The sequence below is a fragment of the Fukomys damarensis genome, unplaced genomic scaffold (assembly GCF_012274545.1).
Source record: "Fukomys damarensis isolate Sample0158 unplaced genomic scaffold, DMR_v1.0_HiC HiC_scaffold_19, whole genome shotgun sequence".
Lineage (NCBI taxonomy): Eukaryota > Metazoa > Chordata > Mammalia > Rodentia > Bathyergidae > Fukomys > Fukomys damarensis.
The window spans coordinates 58,471,009-58,479,772 of NW_022900931.1; the positions used below are offsets into that span (position 1 = coordinate 58,471,009).

General features: G+C 44.5%; 1 long non-coding RNA gene across 1 annotated transcript in view; it reads left to right on the forward strand.

Annotated features, from left to right (window-relative positions):
- Positions 1–3,807, forward strand: part of LOC104868179 — a 14,611-nt gene extending 10,804 nt beyond the window's left edge. Inside the window, exon 3 of the long non-coding RNA XR_781969.2 lies at positions 2,887–3,807. This is a non-coding gene — a long non-coding RNA (uncharacterized LOC104868179). The remainder of the gene's footprint in view (positions 1–2,886) is intronic.
- Positions 3,808–8,764: the final 4,957 nt, after the last annotated feature.

Sequence of the window (8,764 nt, forward strand, 5' to 3'; positions counted from 1 at the left end):
TGAGCTACTTTTGGGCCCCAACCCAAAAGAGGGGTCCCAACCATGCCCCTCCAGAGCCTCCTCTCCCAGAGACCCTGAGTTATTTCTCAGATTTAAAAAAAAGCCTGGTTTAACCAAGAAGCTAAAGATTATATAAAGGGGGGATAATAAAAGTTTTCTGATAAAATCTAGCTATCCTGAAGTGCTGGGCCCCAGGTTCATAAAACAATTCCATCAGGTGCCTCACATGAGAAAGACAGCTTTAAAAATATTATTAGGCTGTCATTTTATGTGCTGCAGCTCACTGCCATCACTTGGGCTATTTATGAACAATCTTAACCTGTGCCCAAAACAACCCAAGGCAAAGGCCCCCAGGACCCAGGCAACCAGGAAGCAGCTTCCCCATGTAAAAACTTGCCTATAGGGGGTCGGGATGTAGCTCAGTGGTGCTGCACCTGCCTCTCAAGGGTAAAGTCCTAGTTTGGTTCCCAGTACCAGAAAAAAAAAAACTTGCTTATGGATTTTACTGAATTGCCTTGAGCCAGTGGCTTTCAATATATATTAGTGCTTGTCTGTACCTTCTCAGGATGGACTAAAACGGTCCCTGTCCAAACAAAAAAGACACAGAAGGTAACCAAGGTACTTTTGAGAGATACCATCTCAAGATTTGGATGGTCTTTGACCTTGGGTCACACAATGAACCAGCATTCATAGCCAACATAGTCCCAGAGCTCACACAGATGTTAAAGATAAAACAAAAGCTTCACACAGCTTACCAGTCACAGAGCTTGAAAAAGATGGAACACATGAACTGGACAATTAAACAAATGCTGAAAAATACTGTCAAGAAACCCATCTGAGATAGAATCAAGTCCTGCCCATGGTCCTCCTCTGAGTCCAGTACACCCTTACCAAACAAACTGGATATTCCTCTTATGTGATTTTGTCTGGCCAGCCATTTCCAGTCATAAATCAAATTAAGGGTGATCTTTGTAAACTAGAAAAAAAACTGACCCCCCCAAAAAAACCCACAAAAACTAAACAATACAAAAAAAACAGATATAAGCTTTGAGAGTAGCCCTACAAGATATCTATAGCTGGTTACAAGAGAGAATGCCCATACGCGTAACAGACCCAATGCAACTCTTTAAGCTTGGAGATTTGTTTGGGTCAAGAAATAAAATCCAGGGTCAGGATTTAGCTCAGTGGTGCCACCGCCTGCCTTGCAAGCATGAGGTCTAGAGTTTGATCCCTGGTACCAAATTAATTAATTAATTAATACTTTTTAAAAAATTTTTAAAAATCCAACAACTTGGGGGCCCATATGAGATGGGTCTCATACTGCAATCCTGTCCACCCCTACTGTTTTTGAAATTAGAGGAACTATGTCCTAGATCTACTACAGTCAGCTAAAGCCAATAGCCCAAGACAAATGGACCAGCCAGCAGTGGATCCAGACCACTCAAACCAGCTGACTCTGTGACAAGATCAGTCTGCCACCAAAAATGGCAGCCCTGTTCTAGTCACCCCAGAAGCTGACTAGACTATGCATGACCAAGGGTCAAGGATTAACACAGAGTCACAATGACAGCATAAGTTCTTATCCTCTTTGTTATAATTCTCCCTTGCCTCTTACACCTACTTGTCAAAACATTCAATTGTCCATAGAGACTGATAGACACACCACCACTCAACTGATGGCCTTAACCACGTACCAACCTCTGCTCGGTACGTCGTACTGAGCACCCCCTTGTGACAAAAATTGATGATGATGATGATGATGATGATGATGATGATGATGATGATGATGATGATGATGATGATGATGATGATAATAAAGATGTTATCTATTAAAACTTGTTATAGGGGATGGGGATTTAGTTCAGTGCTGCCGCTGCCTGCATTGCAAGCACAAGGTCCCAAATTCAATTTCCGGTACAAAAAAAGGGGGATAGCTGTGCACGGTTCATATGAAATTGCTGTCTGTTAGGCTTTTGTTTCTGTTTTTGTTTTTGGTGCCAGGGATGGAACTCAGGACCTTGTGCTTGTGAGGCAGGCATGGTGCCACTGAGCTAAATCTCCAGACCACTGTGCTGCTTTATACAAGGAATTTTAGCATCTACAGATATTGAACTCCTGGAATCACCACCACCACACACACACACACACACACACACACACACACACACTCCTTTTCTGCCTTGTTTTCTGAGACAAGGTCTTGCTATGTAGGTCAGGCTGGGCTTGAACTCACTATGTGGCCCAGGCTGGCCACAAACTCATGGTGATCCTCCTGCCTCAGCCTCCCAAGTGTTGGGATTACAAATAAGTGGCACCATGCCCGGCTGAAAAAAAAAAAAGGTGAAAAAGTCTTACGGCACACTAATATCTGAATGTTACTGTCATGCCTAAAAAGTGAACAGTAGCTCTATAACATCATCAAATGTTCAGTCTCCATATTTCCAATTGTCTCACTAATGTGTTAAAATTATCAGTGATTATATAATGGATGTTGGCAAGTGGGAAGAAAATGTTCAAATGGGAAGGGGGACAAAGGAGAGGGAGGGAGAGAGGAAGGAGGAGACAAGAAAAAAGTGAAAGGGGAGTGGGCTGGAGGGGGGTAATGGGAGAAAATAAAACAAAATTTATCTAAAAAATTATTAGTGATTGCTGCCTGCCTTGCAAGTGCAAGAGCCTGAGTTCAATCCCTGGTACCAAAAAAAAAAAAAATTATTAGTGATCAGGCTTCAGGCTGGGGATTTAGCTCAGGGCTGTGCCCCCTGCCTTGCAAACACAAAGTCCTGAGTTTGATCCCATACAAAAAAAGGTATTAGTGATTCATTTGATTCAGAATCCAAATAAAGTGGACTCATTCCATGTGGATTGACATGTTCTGTTCGTTTCTAGCAATGCTGGGGCTTGAGCCCAGGCCCCTGCCCCTACTAGGCCAGCATCCTACCGCTGAGATACACCCCAGCCCTCAGGTCCCTTCGGTCATCTTTCTTCGCCTTCAGAGGTCTTCAGCTAATGCCCCTGGTTGTTCATCCCAGACGGCAAGCAAGCCAATGCCCTGGAGACTGGCGTCAGATCTCAATGCCCAGCAGATGCAGTTTCCTGGCGAGATGATCCCGGAAGAAGCTTGGCGTGTCAATCAGCAGGAGGCATGTGCTGTTTAGTGGCCTGCATTTGTAATGTCTGAAGGAGGTGCTCGGTACCCACATTCACTATGCAACTGGGGAGTGCGAAAGTGGGAACTGGCTGGGTGTAGGAGGCTGAGGCAGGAGGATCACCATGAGTTCAAGGTTGGCCTGGACTACATGATTTACTGGCTTCTTGTGCTCTGCTCGAGGAAGGGTTTTCCACAGATAGCTAAGTTAAGCAGAAATATTCTAGGCAGTCAGACAGGTGAAGCCCTCAAGAGACCAAAACATCACAACGATGGCCAGAGACACATCTGTTAGAGATCAGTCCTCAAGATAAAGACAAGATGACCAGGCCTGAGTATTTCCTCAAAGCTAAACACCAGGCTTACTGAAGGCTGCATAGACATCAGCCACCTCGTGGGTGACCAAGACGCCAGGGCCCATCATTTCCCAAAGAAGTTCGTGTTCTTTCCATACACCCTGTTATTGACTTGTTTCCCCATCAGATCACTATTACCTAAGTGATTGTACCTAGAATCTCATCGATCAGTCATAGCTGTACCCCACATGGGTTCTGCTCTATAAAACTTCCCTGTAAAGTGGGGGCTACCCCACTTGGGTTCCCTCCTGTCCTCTCAAAAACTATTTTCCTACTCTTAACCTCTGTTGTTCCTAGAATTCATTTTTCAATTTTAGAGACACGAACTTGGTGTATCAGACATCTAACAGGTTAGGAGATATAATATTTTCATATTTTTTCTCTTATATCAGTAGCAAACACCTAAAATATTTTAGTAGCAGGGCTTGGTGGTACCCACCTAAAATCCCAGCATTCTGAGAGCCTGAGGCAGGAAGATCGCAAGTTGGACCCCAGCCTGGGTAAATTAGTGACTTAGAGAGACCCTGTCTCAAAATTTTCAAATAAATTAAAAATAAAAAATGGACCAATGATGTAACTCAATGCAGACTGTGTGTGTAATCCTGAGTACTGGGGGGAAAGACAATCGGGTACTGGAATAAGGATATAGACATATAGATCAATGGAATAGAATTGAGGGTTCAGAAATAAACACATACACAACTGTGGTCTTTTTTTTGTACCAGAGATTGAACTCGGGGCCTTGTGCTTGGTGAGGCAGGCAGGCGACACTACTGAGCTAAATCCCCAGCCCTTGATCAACTAAATTTTGATAAGGGAGCCAGCACAATTCAATGGGGAAAGTTTTTTTTCAACAAATGCTAGTATAACTGGGAGTCCACATGTTAAAAAAAAAAAGTTTAACCCGTATCTCACAAAATACACAAAAATTAACTCAAAATGGACCAAAGACCTAAACAGAAGAGTGATCAATTTAGAAGGAAAGATAAGAGAAAATTGTAAACCTTGGTTTAGGTAATAGTTTCTTATATATAAAACCCAAACTATAAGATAAAAGAAAAAGTGCTGTAATCCCAGCACTCAGGAGGCTGAGGCAGGAGGATTGCCATGAGTTTGAGGTTAGCCTGGTCTACGGAGTGAATTCAAGGCCAGCCTGAACTACATAGCGAGACTCTTTTTCTAAAAACATAAAACAAACAAAAAGATAGATATGCCTACATATTAAAATTTTTTATAGTGCAACTGATATCATAAAGACAGTGAAAGACAACTCCTAGATCACAAGAATAGAGAACATACTTCATAATCATATATCTGACAAGGGACTGTGTGATAGTCAATTTTATATGTCAACTGGCCAGGCCACAGAGCCCAGATAGTTATTCAAACACATTTGAAGCATTTTTCTTCTTTTTTTTTTTTGAAACACAGTTTTGCTACTTAGCCCAGGTTGGTTGTGAGCTCGATTCTCCTGCTTCAGCCTCCTGAATGTGCACACCCCAACTGTGAAGGCTTATTTTTCCGAGTCTTACTGTATAGTCCAGGCTGGCCTCAAACTCATGATCTTGACATTGCAAATATGAAATAAACCTTTTATCAATAGACTCTGACTGAAGAGGATCACCATCAATGATGTGTGTGGAATCCAATTCATAGAAGGCTTGAAGAAAAAGGCTGAGCTCCCTCCTAGAAAAGGAAATTCTTTAGCAGCCAGCCTGCCCTCAGAGTGGGACTGCAACGTCAGCTCTTCCCTGGATCTCACCCTGCAGGTTTTGCGTTTGCCAGGCCCATAACTGCGTGAGCCAATTCCTTGAAATCTCTCCGTGTATATATGAGATGGCATGTGTCTGTAATACCAGTGCCCAGGAGGCTGATGCAGGAGGATCACAGTGAGTTCCAGGTCAGCCTGATGCTGGGCATTAAATCCAGGCCCTTGTCCACGCTAGGCAAGCGCTGTACCACTGAGGTACATCCCCAGGCTTCAACAGAGAACTTGAATAGAAATGTCTTGAAAGAAGCTATACACGTGACCAAAGAGTGCATGAAGAGACACTCTGTACCATTAGTCGCTAGGAAAATGCTAATCAAAGCCACAAGACCCCACTCCACATTCTACAGCGGCGGTAAGGCAGAAGACAATGACAAGTGCGGGCAAAAATATGGTGAAATTGAGACACAAGTGCTGCTAGTGGGATTTGAAAACGGTGCAGCTGCTCTGGGGAAACGCCAGGCAGGCCCTAGAAATGGCAAACTTTGGGTGGGCCTGTGATCAGGTAACCCTTCAAAGGGGAGGAAAGCAGGCCCCACAATCTCACAATAGCTTTTCATAAGGCTTACAGTGGCAGTCCTCATGATAGGCAAAACGTGGGCACAAGCGGGGATGCTGGCCGATGAACGCACGGCAGAGAATCGCTGCTCAGCTGCAGAAAGGAAGAGGTAGCGGTGCGAGGCCCTCGCTGGGACCCCAGCGCTCTAGGAGTCTGCAGTAGGAGAACTGCAAGCCAGAGTCCTGCCTGGGAACTCAGGGAACTCCGCTCTCTCTCATATTTTTAAAAAACTAAAAAGTCAGAGGATGTAGCTCAGTGTCAAGGCCCTGGACTGCAATAAAGTAAATTAAATTAAAAATTAAATTACATTGAAATTTTAAAATGAAGAAGCTACATGCAGATGCGTACATGCTACATGCAGACATTAGGGACAAACCCTGAAAATGTTACGGTGTTTCTGTTTTTGTTTGAGACGGGATCTTGCTAAGTTCCCCAGGACATCCTTGAGCTTGTGATCCTCCTGCCTCAGCCTATGGGATTACAGGAATACATGAGCCCCTGTGATGTCAATGTTATGCTAAGTGACAGAAGCCAAAACAATGGGCCACATGCCGCATTGTTCTGTGCACATGAGGTGCTGCTACAGAACAGCAAATCAGACAGAAAGTAGATTGCTTTGAACTGGGGGTCTGAGATGGGAAATGGAGGGGTGATTACCGATGGGTACAGGGGTTGTTAAGGTGATAAAAATGTGCTAAAATGGACCAGGGATTTAGCTCAGTGGCAGCGTGCCTGCCTCAAAAGTACAAGGCCCTGAGTTCGATCCCCGGTACAAAAAAAAAAAAAAAAACACAACGAAACAAAAGAACAAAAAAATGTGCTAAAATCAGGTTGCAGTGTGGACACCAGGATCCTATGAACATACAAAAGCAATGAACCATTGAACTGCACTCTTCAAATGGGTACCATGGTGTTATCTTTTCTTTTTTTTTTTTTTCTGAGACAGGCTCTCACTGCAGTTCAGCCTGGCCTTGAGCTCACTGTGTAGTCCAGGCTGGCCTTGAACTCCCTGAGATCCTCCTGTCTCTGCCTCCCGAGTGCTGACATTACAGGTGTGCACCACCACGCCTGGCTAATGGGTAACTTGGATGTGAATTATTCTTCAATGGAGCTCTTAGTGAAAAACCTACAAGGAAAACTGAAGTTTCTCTGAAGAAAAATTTAAGAAGGAAAATACCACACAAGGTATCAGTGTATTTTTAAGACCAACGATGTTAAAGTAACACAAAAGTAGACCAATGGCAGACAAACAGAAATCTAGAAATGCACCTAATCACATTGGAGATTTTTTTTTTCCTGGTGTTTGGGATCAAATCTGAAGCATTGTCCACACACTACCATTGAGCTAACCCCCAGCCTGCTGAGGAATCTGGTATGCAATTAACAAGGCAAAACAACCCACAAATTGCATGGCTTTTGTAATCCCAGCACTCTGGGAGGCTGAGGCAGGAGATCACCAGCCTGGGCTAAGTGTGAAGGGCCTAGGTTCAATCCCTAGTACAGCAAAAAAAAAAAAGTGAGAATTTCAGGCTGGGAGCAGAGCTGACTGATAGAGCACATGCTTAGAGAAGCGGGCACAAGGCCTTGGGTTCCATCCCCAGAATACAAAAAAGAAAGAGGAGCGACGGGCAGGCGGAGGGAGGAAAGAAAAGAGAAAAGAAAGGAAAAGAAAAGATAAAGAGGAAAGAAAAGAAAAAGATAACGGTACTTACCCCCAAGGTGACCTCTCACCTCAACTTCCTTCCCTCCCTTCCGGAGGTACAAGCTGTACCTACGACCGGGGAATATGGCGGAAGCGGCGCTGTCCTTTTCAAACTGGCCCCGGGAGACCCCGTAGCTCCTGCCTTGGGCCCCGCCCCGCGCCGCCTCCTGCGCCCCTGTGCAGGGTGCAGCCTCCTGTGTGCCGGCTGAGTGGGCGACCCCGCCACTGTCGCAAGGCCTAAGAAGGCGCGCACGTCGCCACTAGATGACGCACCCCTGAAGGCGCGTTGTCGTGTTCTAATAAAACTTTATGGATACAAACATTTGCATTCCATATAATTTTCAATGTTACGACATAATCTTCTTTTTTATTTCTTTTGAGCTATTTAAAAATGGAAGGCAAGCGTGGTGGTGCACACCTGTAATCCCAGCCCTTGGGAGGCTGAGGCAGGAGGAGCGCTGCAAGTTCGAGGCCAGCCTGAACTACATAGTGAGACCCTATCGCAAAAAAAAAAAAAAAAAAAAAAAAAAAAAAAAAACCAAGGGAAAAACCCCCAAAATATTCTCAACTTGTGATCCCGGGCCATGCGCACAGCTGCAATTTACCTGAAGCAGGACTTAAAGGAAAACAAGTTTTTACAGCCTCGGGCAGTTTCCCTTCCATACCCAGGTCACGACCCCCTTCCTTCCCCTGTAGCTGTAACTCCTTGTCCTGGTGCAGATAAAATTGCCAAATATGTCCCCTGAACAAAGTTTACATCATCTTGTTATCACAAGATTCACAAGGCTCTGTTTTCTTTCAAGGCTGAATTATAAAACTATCTGCCCTTGCTTGCCCTGTTTGTGTAAACTTGCTGTGTCACTAGAAAGACCAGCCGCTTCGACTAAATGTATAAAAAACTGGAGCTTCTCCTTGGTTCTTTGCTCTCCCTTTGGATATTAGTCTGCTTAGCCAGTGTTTGCCTAAAACCTAAATGAATCCTCCTGTTTCCCATTGGTCTCTCCCAGCTCTTGGACTCTGCAACATACCCACTGGCTTCCCCAGAATTCGATGGCACTGAGAGCTGCAGGAAATTCCAGACATGCCTGTAGTACCGGGACTTCAGGAGGCTGAGGCAGAAGGATCTCAAGTTTGAGTCCCAGGGCAACTTGTGGAGATTCTATCTCAAAATAAAAAAAAAAAAAAACAAGGGGCTGGGGATTTAGCTCAGCTGTACCACCACCTGCCTTGCAAG